This window comes from Vigna unguiculata, chromosome 5 (genome assembly GCF_037176805.1).
Source record: "Vigna unguiculata cultivar grain cowpea cultivar isolate G323 ecotype 2 chromosome 5, ASM3717680v1, whole genome shotgun sequence".
Taxonomy (NCBI): Eukaryota; Viridiplantae; Streptophyta; class Magnoliopsida; order Fabales; family Fabaceae; genus Vigna; species Vigna unguiculata.
In genome coordinates, this window is record NC_140796.1 from 4,467,354 (window position 1) to 4,481,802 (window position 14,449).

Below are 14,449 nucleotides of genomic sequence, written 5' to 3' on the forward strand. Positions count from 1 at the left end.
TTCAAATATTTTAGGTTTTCTCTTTGTCGAAAGGTAACCTAGGTTTCCTAAATAATCATCCAACCTCTCTCTCTTCTCTCTCTTCTCTCTCTCACCCACTCCCCACATCCTCCAAAGATATAGACACAACATTTTAACTTCACCCCATGATTTAAAAAGTTTATATAAATGTGGTTTTCAAAGAAATGAATAAAATAAGTACATAGTTTAATCCCATGATGAATATTTTATTGTTCCGTATACTTTTCTGGTTGTGAGAATGGCTGCATGTTGCCCACTTTATTTGTCTCTCTCTTTCCCTTCCAACCTCATCCCATTAATCCATTTTCTGTGCAGTACTACTGAATTGATCCCTTTGTTTTTCTATTCGTTTTTGAGGTTTGAATCATTGGCCACTCCTAAAACTTCTTTTAAAATTCCCTCTACATAATTTTATTCTTCATGTTACTATTCTCATCATTAAATTAAATTTCTGTTATTTTAATTGCTCCAATTTTTTTATTTCCTTTTGTTTTTCTGTTTACACTTCTTTAGAGCTTTGTGTGTATGGCCGGCATAGACTTGGGTTCAGCATCGCATTTTGTTCATCATCGCCTTCAACGCCCGGACCTTGAAGACGATGACAACCAACACGACCAAGACGACACCAACAACAACGTTAACGATCACGAAGGGCTTGACCTAGTTGCCACAAATCAAGGTCATCCCGGTGATATTGTCGCTCGCAGGCCAAGAGGAAGACCTCCCGGTTCAAAGAACAAGCCCAAGCCACCTGTTATCATCACCAGAGAGAGTGCAAACACGCTTAGGGCTCACATCCTTGAAGTCACCACTGGCTGTGATGTCTTTGACTCCGTCGCTACCTACGCAAGGAAGCGCCAAAGAGGGATCTGTGTCCTCAGTGGGAGTGGCACCGTCACCAATGTCACGCTCCGCCAGCCCGCCGCAGCCGGCGCCGTTGTCACGCTTCACGGAAGGTTCGAGATCCTCTCTTTGTCGGGATCATTCCTCCCACCTCCTGCTCCGCCGGGTGCCACCAGTTTGACCGTCTTTCTCGGCGGAGGACAGGGCCAGGTTGTGGGTGGAAACGTTGTTGGCCCCTTGGTGGCTTCTGGGCCTGTTATTGTCATTGCTTCATCTTTTACTAATGTAGCATACGAGAGGTTGCCTTTGGATGAAGAAGAATCTATGCAGATGCAACAGGGACAGTCATCCGGCGGTGGTGGTGGCGGTGGCGGTGGTAGCGGTGGTGGTGGTGGTGGAGTGAGTAATAACTCTTTTCCTGACCCTTCTTCAGGGCTTCCATTCTTCAATTTGCCCTTAAACATGCCTCAGTTACCTGTTGATGGTTGGGCTGGGAACTCCGGTGGAAGACAATCTTACTGATCCACCTTCTCTGGGGGCCACAAAGGTGAGAAGTTGAATTCATATCATATCATACATATATTTTGCATCCCTCTCTAAATTTCCTTCGAATTGTTTGTGAGGAAACTACTGATATATTTATCTGTTCAAGACTCTTTTGTTAATTTGGCTAGGTATGTTGTAAGAACTCAGTTTCTAGGAACAACTGTAAAACGTGTTTATCTTGGTTGTTGGAGTTGCTAGATTAGTGTCTGTTGTGCATTAACCTTGTTGAGATCAATAAATCATAGGCTCAAATCAATAACACAAATATATATATGTTTTGGATTACGATGTTCGGTTTTTGTTTTTTCATCAAACATGTTATATATGTAGTTCCTTGTTTCCATGATTTAGCATATCTCGGGAGGAACATGGTTTTGGGTAGTTTAACCCTAACATGTGAAAACATTATAACAAAAACTTGAAGCTGCATATACATAACCTTCTGGCTCATCAAATAATCAAGACAAATGGATCACTTATCTTGTTTTGTTGGTATTCTAGCTAGACAATAATTAATTAAGGGAATCCTAACATTATTGCTTTTGACCGAGTGAAGTTCAACATCTCTCTCTTATAATTAAGTATTTCCACCACAAACAAGTGGGGAAAAACTAATTATATATATGTTTTTCTTTGTTTCTGTTTCCATTATTTCATTCATTAGGCCGGTTGTTATAGAAGTCGTGTACGTGGAATAACCTTAATTAATGTCTTTCCAACATATGAAATCTAAAGCTTCTAACATTGATCCTTCTAAACTATCCATTTTAGGTTCGAATCAAGTTGGGAAAAAGAAAAGCAGATTAAAGAAAAAAACATCGAAGAGTGGGAGGAAAGGAAAGTGTGTGTGTGTGTGTGATAGATCTCTAAGTGTGTTATAAAATATTTTAGGAGTTACAAAAGTGTTTGGTTTGACATTATTATATATATAAAATTTTAAAACAAACCTTGTTAGAAGCTAAATAGATTCGTCTGCATTATATTTACCATTATCCAATGGTTCAAAGCGACAAAACCTGTGCAAGCAAATACTTTACGAAACTAAGAATATTTTCCAGGTTTTCCCGCAGTGGATGAACTACCTTTGATTGCTAGATTGAGCGTCTAACTCAATTCTTTCGTTTTATACGTGAAATTCCTGAAGATAGGATTTAACCTAATTCAGACTTGTCGTACCTAACAGATTATGTTAAAAGCAAAACAAGAACTCCATTACAAGGTTTTTGCTTCCATATTTTGCGAAACTTTTCTTATGGATATTACATGAGAATATTACGAAAAACATTAGTTATTCATAAATGTTCTGAAATTTTGGTTCATTATAATCATATAGGTATGAGGGGATCATTCCTGATTTGTTGTCAAGTTTTTTGAGTTTGAATACTTCGGTTGAGTTGTTCACATTTTCCCCTTCACCCCTCACATAAAACACAATTTTAATTTGGATTCTCTAAGCTAAAAATCTCTGCAATATATATTACATATATATACTTTCTGCATTGTAACTTAATAATGACAACAACATTTGACATCCTTTGAATATAATTTTTTTTGCTTGCTTGTTTCACTTGATCTGCTATCGTTTTCTTTGGTTGATTAGCCTAGCTTGCGTTTTCAGTTTTGTCTTTGATTTAAACACCGAATTAACCTCTCTTCTCTCCTTTCCTTGTTTGCATCACCCCTAATCCACACTGTCATTATCCTTGGTAGGTTCACACAACTTTCTCCTCACTTTTTTTGCTTCTTTTCCATTGTAAAATCATTCCCATATTTTCATGCATTCTCTCATAAACAATCATAATAAGGTTCTCTGATTTAGCAGTATCAGGTATCTTTTGTATCTTATTACCATAAACTTAATAAGATCACGTCTTGGAAAAGAATCAAATATTTGTGTAAATTTGAAACCCTACCCAAAATTTCGCTTCCAAAATCTGTGTATAAAAAAATTTGTAACATTCTATATGTACCATGTTGAATTCGAACTATATGCTAAAGGATTGAATAACTGAGTAACGATTTGGACATATGTGATAACTTGTTATTATGTAAAACTATATCATTTACTTAAGAAAACCACGTCAAATTAGAAGAGATTCCTTAAAAATAAAAACTATTTGGGATAGTGACTTTGATGCAAACATACGTGTATCATTTCCAAAATATTAGTAAGGAAAAACGCTCAAATATGCCATTGAATAAGGATTCAAATTCATAAGAGAAGTGGTAAAAGACGAAAAGAAGTTATAATTTGACAAAGAACCCAAGATTCAATCGTATATTTTACGTAGAATACTTTGGCCTCAATCGTAGGGAGGTAAAATTTCTTACAATCTTAAAAGGTTATGAAGAAATAATTAAGAGGGTGATAGGATACCATGGAGATTCTCCTAAATGATTTACAACAACAAAATTACAAATAAAAAACAAGGACATGAGTAATATATATCAACCCTAGGCTAACTAAAAGAAAATGTATACGATATATTAATGTTTGTGGATATCATAAAAGAGAGTCATCTATCCGAAATATAAATGATGTATATTTAAGGAAATAAGTATATTGTAATTTCCTAAATATGTTATTCATGACCATTTATTGCATTTCAATCAATCTCACATTTTTTTTATGGAGTTTTGTAATAGTTTTTAAATGTAAGAGTGAATTTCATACTACTCATCTAATCTACAAGACACATAATACAAATAAAGTATACAATTAAATTAACTGCATTATAACTTTTAATCTCAAAATAGAATAAATTTACAATTATCAAATAATAACGTTCAATCTTTAAAAATTAATCTCAAAATTATGCATGTCACCCCAAACTTGAAAAATAACTCATCAAGAAACATTACCCAAATCTTTAAGTAAAATAATTCATGAATTCATACACCTCACTCACAATTTTCATCCCAATTTATTTCATAATTCTCTTTTGGATAGTAGGTTTTGAGAGTGAGTTAAATAGGATCTCGAATTATTTTTTTTAGAAAACTAGATTAGATCCTTTACCGTATATATAAGCAACACAAATAACAGAAGTAATTTTATAATGGTTCACCTAGATTAGATTTAATTCTCTTTTAAACAAATTGTTCACGAGATTTCACTGATTAGATTAAATAAATAAATACACAAATTACTCATTGTATCTTAAGTACACAAACCATTTATGTTAAACTCTCTTAACCTCCCTTGAAATTAAGCCCTCACAACAAAAAGAATCAAAACAACTCTCAAAGATATAAATTAGTACTTTAAACAACTTTCTTAGGATTTTTTTTTTTTAAATATCTGTTGTTACGGCTTGTTTGTGTAAGATAAAAATTTCTTAAGGTTTTAGAATTATCGTGGTCAATCACTCCTTATGTGTTTTATTCGATTTATTATTTTCCAACCAAATTGGAATTTTTATTTTCATTTTCATCAATTTCCTGATAGGAAATGGTACAACAAATTCTAACCCTTTGTCTGCAACAAGGCTGCCAAAAATTTGGAGGACTAAATGGGTTTGGTCCATTTGTTCTTGTTGCTTCTAATTGGTGCCCAACAACAAGACTCGACCCATGATTGGTGGTTTAAAATTTGCAAATTTCTTCTAATAATAAGGCCCAAATCAAGGTAATTAAGAATAATTATCAGAAGTAAAATCATTTTTATTATAAATTTATGAATTGGTCACTAATATTAATTATAAATTTTTACTTAAAGACTAATGTAATGACTAATTTTTTTGTAGTCAAAACCTTAATAGCTGATAATGACTAATTGAAAAATCAAATCATAATAAAAATTATTTTAGTTACTAATAATTTTTAATTTATAAATTAGTATCAAAATTAGTGCATAATAATTTTGATATTACTAAAATAGAACATTATTTAAAATTTTTGTTGTAATGAATGTGAATGACTCAAATTATCACTTAATGTCATGGAATGTTAATTCTTTTAAAAACTACTAGACTACACCTTTAGAAGAAATAAAGAAATTTTGTAAGCTATCATAAATAAACCGTTAAACTTAATAAATAAAATTTGTACACACATAATACATGCCTTACATTTAGTGGTTACAAAATTCAAGTTATCATAAAGGATATTTCATCTCCAAATGTTGATTAATGGTGACTTGAATGATAACTGTGGAAATCTTTGTTGAAGTTGTCTTAAATTGGTTTGATGACCTATCCTATGACTCCATTTCTTCCTTTCAAAATTTATAAAATGTGTGTTGCTTAAATCTCAAAAGTTTTTTTTTTTTTTTTTGTTTATATATGGCTTTCGATTTCAATTGCCTAAATACTTCATTATGAGGTAATATAAATTTTTATCCTTTTTATTCTCCTTGATCGTTATAATTTTATTTTTTCAAAACAATTTTCATTATTTTTTAATAGTTTATTTGATATTTGAAAAATATTTCTCATATTTTCAGGATATGTATTATTATATCATATCTTTAATTATATATATTTTTCTTTCATGCAATTTTATTTAATGGGTTAAGTATGTTTTTAGTCCCTAAACTTTAATCAAAAATTGGAATTCGTCCATATCCAAAACTTCAATACATTTTGGTCCTTAAACTTTAAAAATGAAAAAATATAATCATTTTAACTCAATTATGTTAAATTGTTTTGAGGTATTGAACGTATTTCTCAACAGATATTGAACTAAGAATGTGTTAAACAATGTAAATAACTCCAATACTAACATGAAAAACATGAAAAACATTCGATACGTCAAAAAAAAATTAACGTAATTGGATTAAAAAGACTATATTCATTTATTTTTAAAGTTTAGGGACCAAAATATATTGAAGTTGAAGTTTAAGACAAGGACGAATTCCAAATTTTTATCAAAGTTTGGGGCCTAAAAACATACTTAACCATATATCAAGTTATTTGATATTTTTATTTTTTAATATTTTTTTATTATGTATATAAAATGTTTTGATGATTTTTACATAATTATTTATAGTTTCTAATTTATTCTTATAAATACTTTATTATTACAATTACATAAATATATTTCATTTAGTATAATAATTTAGTATTATTATTATAAATATTATTCGCATATTCAATATTCATTAAAGTATAATATAATAATATAATATTATTATTATAAATCTTATTCGCATCCTGTAATATACATTAAAGTTAAAAAATATGAAAATATTAACATTTTATCATAAATTTATTACACACACACACAGACAAAAGTTTTATCTTATCATGAAACAGGTTGAATAATAAAATACTCGTAGTCACATGTGTTTGGATAATGAATATATGTGTTTGTAATTTCTCTAAGTTTACAGTTCGTTATGATCCTTTTTAATGGAAATATTAGTATTAAAATTTTAAAATTTGAGTCTAATAAAAGATTCTAAGCGGAATATATTAATGTCATTAAATTTAATAGTTTGAATCTTAAAAATAATTTAAAACAAAAAAATGTCTTTTGCTTTAAAATATTTTTTCACTGACAAATAAATAGTAAGTTAATTATTAAAACACAGGATACAATATTTTCACATGGGAATAAATTGAAAAAATAATTGAAATGTGATAAATAAATAAATAAGTGAATTAAATGCCTAGCTACCATATACAACCTTCTACATTGTCATTAATTGTATGTTTGCATTGTGCAGGTAGTGTAATTCAATGGTCCACTATGCATTTTAGCTTTCTATTTTAGTTTTATCAATCACCTATAACGTTATACAACACATACTTTGCATATTTATGTTTATTTGTCAGGAAAAATTAAAATATACGGTTTAATTAAATTTTAAATTATCATAAACAGGAATCTAAACTTTTAAAATGTTTTATTAACAGTATTCTTTAACAATTACCGCTATATATAAATTTAAAATAGTCTTTTCTAATTATAATTATAAATAGGAGTTTAAACTTTTTAAAATCTTTATCAAAATCTAAGATATGCTTTATTAAACTATAAGTTATTCACATTAAATAATAAACTTCATGAGTTCTTTCTCAGGGATTATACACATTTTTTTTGGTTATTATGTAAACCAAGAAAACATAGTCTCGAGACTGTTATGAACTATACATATCTCGTTTGTTCTATTTCACTTTTTGTGTATTGTAGGTTGGTTGGGGAAGGTGTGACCTAGGTGGCTAATCTTAAGATTTCTGTCTAGTTTGATATTGAGAAGACATAAGTCTTGCATTGAAACTCCAGTCTTGTTCTGCTGATTTATCGTAGTATTACAATAGGTTGTTAGCGTCTACTCAAACTCTATTTTCTTATCAAGAATGTTGCTTAGATGTTGTTTGAAAACCCTTGTGATATACTTTTTGTGTCTATGTCTAGGGAAATCTTAACTTACGTGAAAGTTTTATTGTTGTCTTTGAGAAGTTTTGAAAATACATTGCATATTTCTTTCATCATTTTGTAAATGGACTAGAACACCCCTCAAATGCTCTATTATTAATTTAAATTAATTATTCGTTGATACAAAAATTAAATAATAAAACTTAAATTCGTGAATTTTTATTATTTTAAATCATTATAAATTTTTGGCAGAAATGATAAACTTTACAAATATTACAAATTAAATTGTTTTAAATTGTTATGATTTTAAAAAGAAAAACATAAATGCTTTTCTGAAATTGGAATTAAATAACTAAAACACTCACTCCTTTTAATTATTTAATAGCTGTTTCAATTGACTTCCTGAAATTTTAAAACTTGCATATAGTTTTCGTTTTTAAGTTGATAATAGTTTAAGTAAAATTAGTAATCATGAATAGTTATTTTAAATAATAATCTTAGAACTCGATTTATATATCAAATAATTTTAATTAAATATATAAATTTATTTATTTATTTAGTCTTATATGTCGGTGGAAGATCTAATAGTTTTTCTGGTAGGACAGAATAAGAACTATAAATAATATTGTCTCGTATTCTCCAAACCAAACTAATAAAGATGGCAGGTCTCTGTAATTAATACTACACTGTCACTTTATTGGGTAGTTCTGCAAAACCTCTGCATATGCAATTTGTGGTTTAATTTATTTCATTAAAAAGTTATGTTATTTAAACATAAAAGTTAAATGTATGGTTGGATTTAGTTTAGTTTTGATTCAATATAAATTTCGAAATAAACTAAATCGATGCTTTATATAGTTTAAATTTAACAGTTTGTATTGTCATACAATTATTAAATATTTTCATAAAAAATAATAAATATTTTAAAATAAAATATTGCCGTGATTTTTTTTATAATTATTGTCATATTTATATTTTAAAATTTAAAATACAAATTTATCATATATTGAGAAATATGCACATATATAATTACAACACAATTAGACATTAAAATAATATTCGAAAAAATATATGTAAGTTATTACAGTGAATTAGTTCTAAATATATAATATTACATTTAAATAGAATAAGCAGTTTAAATTTGAAGCAAATGTTAAGAAAAATATTTTCTAAAAAAAATTTACTTTTAGTATTTTAAAGAGTAGTTGACATGTGACATCTAAAAAATAGTATTTTAAATAATGTCTGACATGAAGTTGACCCTTCATGAAATCTCTTGAGAAGTAGAACTTAACAGAGGGTAATATTATTTTGACCTCTTGGACTTCACAACTATTTTAGATGTATTAGTCGTTAAAAGAAAAAGTTAATTTTTATATTTGTTAAAAGGAAAAAAATTAAAAGGTAAAATAATGGTATAAAGTGTGTATAAAAATTTGTTAGATATCAAAATAATACTGTCAATTTAATATATATACAAGCCCTGTAATTAATCTACTAAAGTTGGTTAATGTTAACCACACTATGGGGTTGATAGTTCTTTCAAACATTTCTTTCTTTTTAAACTCTTCAAAATTATATATATTAAATTACATTTAGCTTCTTTATTTTATTTTAAAATTTTTATTTTTTTTAAAATTTTCAGTATCAAATCTAAAATTTACATTTTCAGATTTTACAAAAAATTCCTAAACATTTAATTATATTTTCTTACAAAGGTTAGTTATCATGTTGAAGAAATTGTTAAAATTTTTGCTGACTAATTATTTTATAATTAATAAAATAAAAATTAATGATGAAGCGATGTTTAACCATAAATTGACATATTAATTAAAAGGAAAATTACTTTATAATTAATAAATTTTAGATAATACATATGTAACAACATTTAAATCGATAAATTAAATGTTTGATGTACTTAAAAAAAAGTTGGAGATATATTAAAAAACAAACCTTCGTAAAAAAAGAGTTTATCAAACTATGATACTCCTAATAAAAAAATATATAAATTAACTAAGTTTTTTATTCTAAACTTTTACAAATTATCTATTTAGATAAAAAAAATTTATTTTATTACTTTATTTTGATTAAAAAATAAAAGATTAATTTATTTTAATTTTATTTATAAAACAATTTTCAAAAAATAAAAGGTAATTTTCCAAAATATAAAGATAACCTAACCATTATATTAATTTAACCAAAACATTTCTACACTCCGAGAGAGTGTAAAATAGGTGTAGCCTTCATGGACTTATGAGTTCTCGTTATAAATAGACACTCTCAATCTACTCCACCTTCACAAGAGAAATAGTTGAGAAGAAAAAGCATAGCGAACATGGTGCACTGTTTGGTGTTAGCATATCCAGCACAAGGCCACATTAACCCCATGCTTCACTTCTCCAACATCTTGCACCAACAAGGTGTCAAAGTCACCTTCGTCACAACCATTTCCTTCTGCAACAACAACTTCCACAACCTACCCTCTTCTCTTTCACTCCAAACCATTTCTGATGGGTTTGACAATGGAGGGATCCACGAAGCAGGAAGCTACAGAACCTACCTCCAACGTTTCTGGCAAGTGGGGCCAAACACTCTCGCCGACCTTCTTCACAAACTTCACAGAGAAGGCGACCCTGTTCATTGTGTCATTTATGATTCACTCTTCCCTTGGCCTCTCCAGGTTGCAAAGAGATTTCAGATTGCAGGGGCTTCTTTTCTCACTCAAAACATGTTTGTTAATACCATATACTACCATGTCCAACATGGGAACCTGCAACTTCCCATCACACAAAATCAGATTTCTCTTCCTCCGTTGCCTGAACTTCAACGTCACGACATGCCCTCCTTCTTCTTCCCTACTGATGCCGATAATCCAGCGTTGCTTGATTTGTTAGTGGGTCAGTTTTCAACCGTCGACGAAGCTGATTGGATCCTCTGCAATTCATTCTACGACGCGGAAAAAGAGGTAAGCAAATTGGAGTTCGAAACATGTCAATCTAAACTAAAAATGAAGATGTGTCTACAAACTCTTTCGTTTTTTGAAAAATTACCTTTTTGACAACTTAACAAAATTTCTAAAATCGAAATTAAAGTCTATTAACTTTTTATTTTTTTAATTAAAATAAAGTAATAAAATAATATTTTTTTACCTAAATAAGAAAATTTGTGAAAACCTTGTTAAAAACACTCTGTTAACCTATCATAGCTCTTCTTTTTATATGTACTAATTGAAAAGAAATTGCTTGTAGGTAATTGATTGGGCGAAGAAGATATGGTCCAATTTTAGAACCATAGGGCCATGCATAACATCCATGTTATTAAACAAGCCAGTAGTTGCAGACGATGAAGACGAAGAATGCATGGAATGGTTAAATGGTAAACCAAAAGAATCCGTTGTTTATGTTTCTTTCGGGTCCATGGCAGAGCTGGAGGAAGAACAAGTAAAGGAAATAGCTTATTGTCTGAGAGATAGTGAAAGGTACTTCGTGTGGACGATGAGGGCCTCAGTAGAAAATAAGCTTCCAAAAGATTTTGAGAAGAGATCAGAGAAGGGTTTAGTTGTAGGGTGGTGCTCCCAGATAAAGGTGCTAGGTCACGAGGCTGTAGGGTGTTTTGTGACGCATTGTGGTTGGAACTCCACATTGGAAGGTTTGAGTATAGGAGTTCCAATGGTGGCAGTGCCATGTTGGTCTGAACAATACACAAATGCTAAGTTAGTTGCAGACATGTGGAAGATCGGAATCAGAGCTAAAGCTGATGAGAAAAAGATTGTGAGAAGAGAAGTGCTGAAAGATTGCATAATGGAAGTAATGAAGAGTGAGAGAGGCAAAGAGGTGAAAAGCAATGTCATGGAGTTGAAGGCTTTGGCCGAACATGCTGTGAGTGAGAAAGGAACATCTCATGAAAACACTGTTGAATTTCTGAATAGCTTAGCTGCTTCAACTCAGAAGATGCGTGCATGAGTTATGTTGATTGTGGGGTTGAAGAAAATGGCACCTTCAAAATTAAATAAAAGAATTCTATTATTGTGTGTTTGTACAAGGTAATTCTGTAAGAAATTCAAATGTTTAATGGTTGAATGGTTTGTAATTCAGTTCTTTTTTTTATTCCCTTAAGATCTTTTGTTTGCATAGTGTAATTCAAGTATTTTATATTTTACTTTTTTTATTTAGATAAAATAGTTAAATTCCTTTTTTAAGATGAAATTTTACTTACAATTTTAAAATTAAACTTTACAGTAAAACATTATCCGAATTTTAATATTTAAATGATTTTCAATCTTTTTTCCTAAGAGAAAATAATTAGTTCTTAAATTTTAATTTTCTCTTAAGTGAATTTTAAATTTTATTATTTTAGTTATTTAAAATAATTTCCGAAAATTCTTAAATTTAATCTTCTTTTTATTTTTTTAATTAAAGTAAGGAAAATGATATTTTAACCCACTTTTTTTGACCCACTTTTAACCCATTGCTTTAATCACCATTAGATCATCTTTTTTTATTCTTTTTAGTGATGTGATGTATGATCTAATGGTGATTGAAGTGGTGGGTTAAAAGTGGGTCAAAAAAAGTGGGTTAAAGTATCATTGTCCTTAAAGTAACTCATTTAACTCAAAAAAAAAAAACCGTCTTAGTATTTTGGGTTGATAAGACTACGAAGAATATTGAATATTAATAGATTCTCTTCGATAAATATTTTCAAAAGACCCATAATAGTGGATGACTCCCTAAACTTAAATTTGAAGTTATACTTTGAATTAAAATATAAAATAGGACGTATGTTCATAGTTGAGTATGAAAATAATAACAGGAAAAATTATTTTTTGAAATTTTTTTTTTTGGTAAATTTAACAAAGTTTCCATAAATAAAATTAAATAGATTATTATTTTTTTAATTAAAATAAAATAATAAAATAATACTTTCTTTTTTTACTTAAAGTGATATTTTGTCAAAAATTGTAAAAAAATTGTTTGTCAAACTATCATTTTTCATAATAACAAATACCCATACAACGTCAAGTATTAAATCAGATAAATTTAGAATTAAAATTATAAAATATAATTAAAAAAAAGTTAAATATTCAATATACACCATATTACCACAAGATGAGATATGAACAACTATATAAAATCATCAGATAATTTAAAAACAGTCTCATAAATTGTTTGAACTAATTGTAAAATTTGTTCATCACAAAATATAAATAACTTACTACTACTAATAATGATTATTTATTTACGTTATTAATTATATAATGGATTAGGTTACTAAATTGTCATTTTTTTTTTCATCATGTCAGTGAGGAATATTTAGTCATTTTGATTTCTTTCCAATATATTGGCAAGCTACAAAATTCCTAATCCAATGAATGAATGTTATTCTTTATTTTTTAATTTAAGCTTATACGAATGGATAATAATTATGTCAAGTTAAGACAAATTTTTTTAGATACACTTTCATAATGGTACATTCAGGAAAAACAATCCTCCTTATTAAAGGTATTATTATATTGTTGATTATTTGATTTCGAAGTTTCCATTATATGATATTAAATTTATAAATGTCATCAAGTTCGTTACAGTAGAAGTGACTTTCAGTTCAACCGAAGAGTTGTCGTGTTATTTTAATGGAAAATTATATTTTAATTATTATTTTTTATTATTTTCATCCTTTATTTTTTTGGTGACTTAGTGTAAATTATTGATTGGGTTAAATATGTGTTTGATCTGTTAACTTTCAGCGAATTTTGAAATTAGCTATTTTCGAAATTTTGAACTAATTTAGTCATTCATCTTTCAAAATACGTGGATTTAATCATTTTAATCAATTTTTGTTGAGTTTATTTGATATTTCAAGCGCGTTTCATAATAGTATTTGACTTTAATATTAAAGCAAAAATATGCCAAATAGTATAAACAACTCAAATCTAATTCTGAAATGCGTATGGAACATCAAATAAACTCAACATAATTTGATTAAAATGTTTAAATTCACGTGTTTTGAGAGATGAAAGATTAAATTGGTCAAAATTTTTGAAATAAACTAATTCTAAAATTTACTGAAAATTAAAAGATCAAAATTTTATTTAATCCTTAATATTTTTTTAATAATAAAAAGAACAATAATACGTTAATAAATGACTTGTACTATATGACTTCGGAGAATATAAAATGGAAGTTAAAAAATAGTATTCATAGTATATTATTTCTTTTAATTAGTATCTCTCACATCATGCATGAAGAGTAGTAAGATATTGGTGAAAAAGTGAGATACAATTTTATACATTAGTGTCTCTTTCGTCCTTGTAAGAGGAAGTGGACGTAAAGTAATTCTTATATTACTTCATTTTCCACAATTATACAAGGAAGCCCCATATATTTGCAATTAGACATGTCATTAAACTTTTGTACACTAAAAGAAAAAGATTTATTGGGGGACAACATTTATCAACAATTATAAAAAATTGTAGTAAATTAAAATTGTTGAAAAATTTAAAATTCATCAATAAAAGTTATATGTATTTGCTTCTACTAATGTTTGTCAAAAGATTAGTTATATAGCAATATGTTAATTATTTATTTAAAAAAAACTATTTTTGTATCAAATTATATTCGATTAGTTTTAAAACTTATTAAACTCTTACATTCATAAACAATAAAAGTAGACATCCAAAATCAACAAAAAATATTATGTATAAATGGATTATTATTCACCAAAT

General features: G+C 28.2%; 2 pseudogenes across 3 annotated transcripts; both read left to right on the top strand.

Annotated features, from left to right (window-relative positions):
* The first annotated feature begins 237 nt into the window (after positions 1–237).
* On the top strand, positions 238–2,373 carry LOC114183107 (AT-hook motif nuclear-localized protein 23 pseudogene; annotated as a pseudogene). 2 transcript variants are annotated; one of them, XR_014994922.1, is made up of 3 exons: positions 238–378; positions 535–1,411; positions 2,182–2,373. The product of XR_014994922.1 is annotated as an AT-hook motif nuclear-localized protein 23 pseudogene, transcript variant X2 (transcript). The 2 variants fall into 2 exon arrangements; XR_014994921.1 differs by lacking the exon at positions 2,182–2,373 and having other exon boundaries at positions 535–1,698.
* Positions 2,374–10,037: 7,664 nt separating this feature from the next.
* LOC114184294 (UDP-glycosyltransferase 74G1-like) lies at positions 10,038–11,846 on the top strand (annotated as a pseudogene). The gene is made up of 2 exons (XR_014995033.1): positions 10,038–10,696; positions 10,980–11,846. The product of XR_014995033.1 is annotated as a UDP-glycosyltransferase 74G1-like (transcript).
* The last annotated feature ends 2,603 nt before the right edge of the window (positions 11,847–14,449 follow it).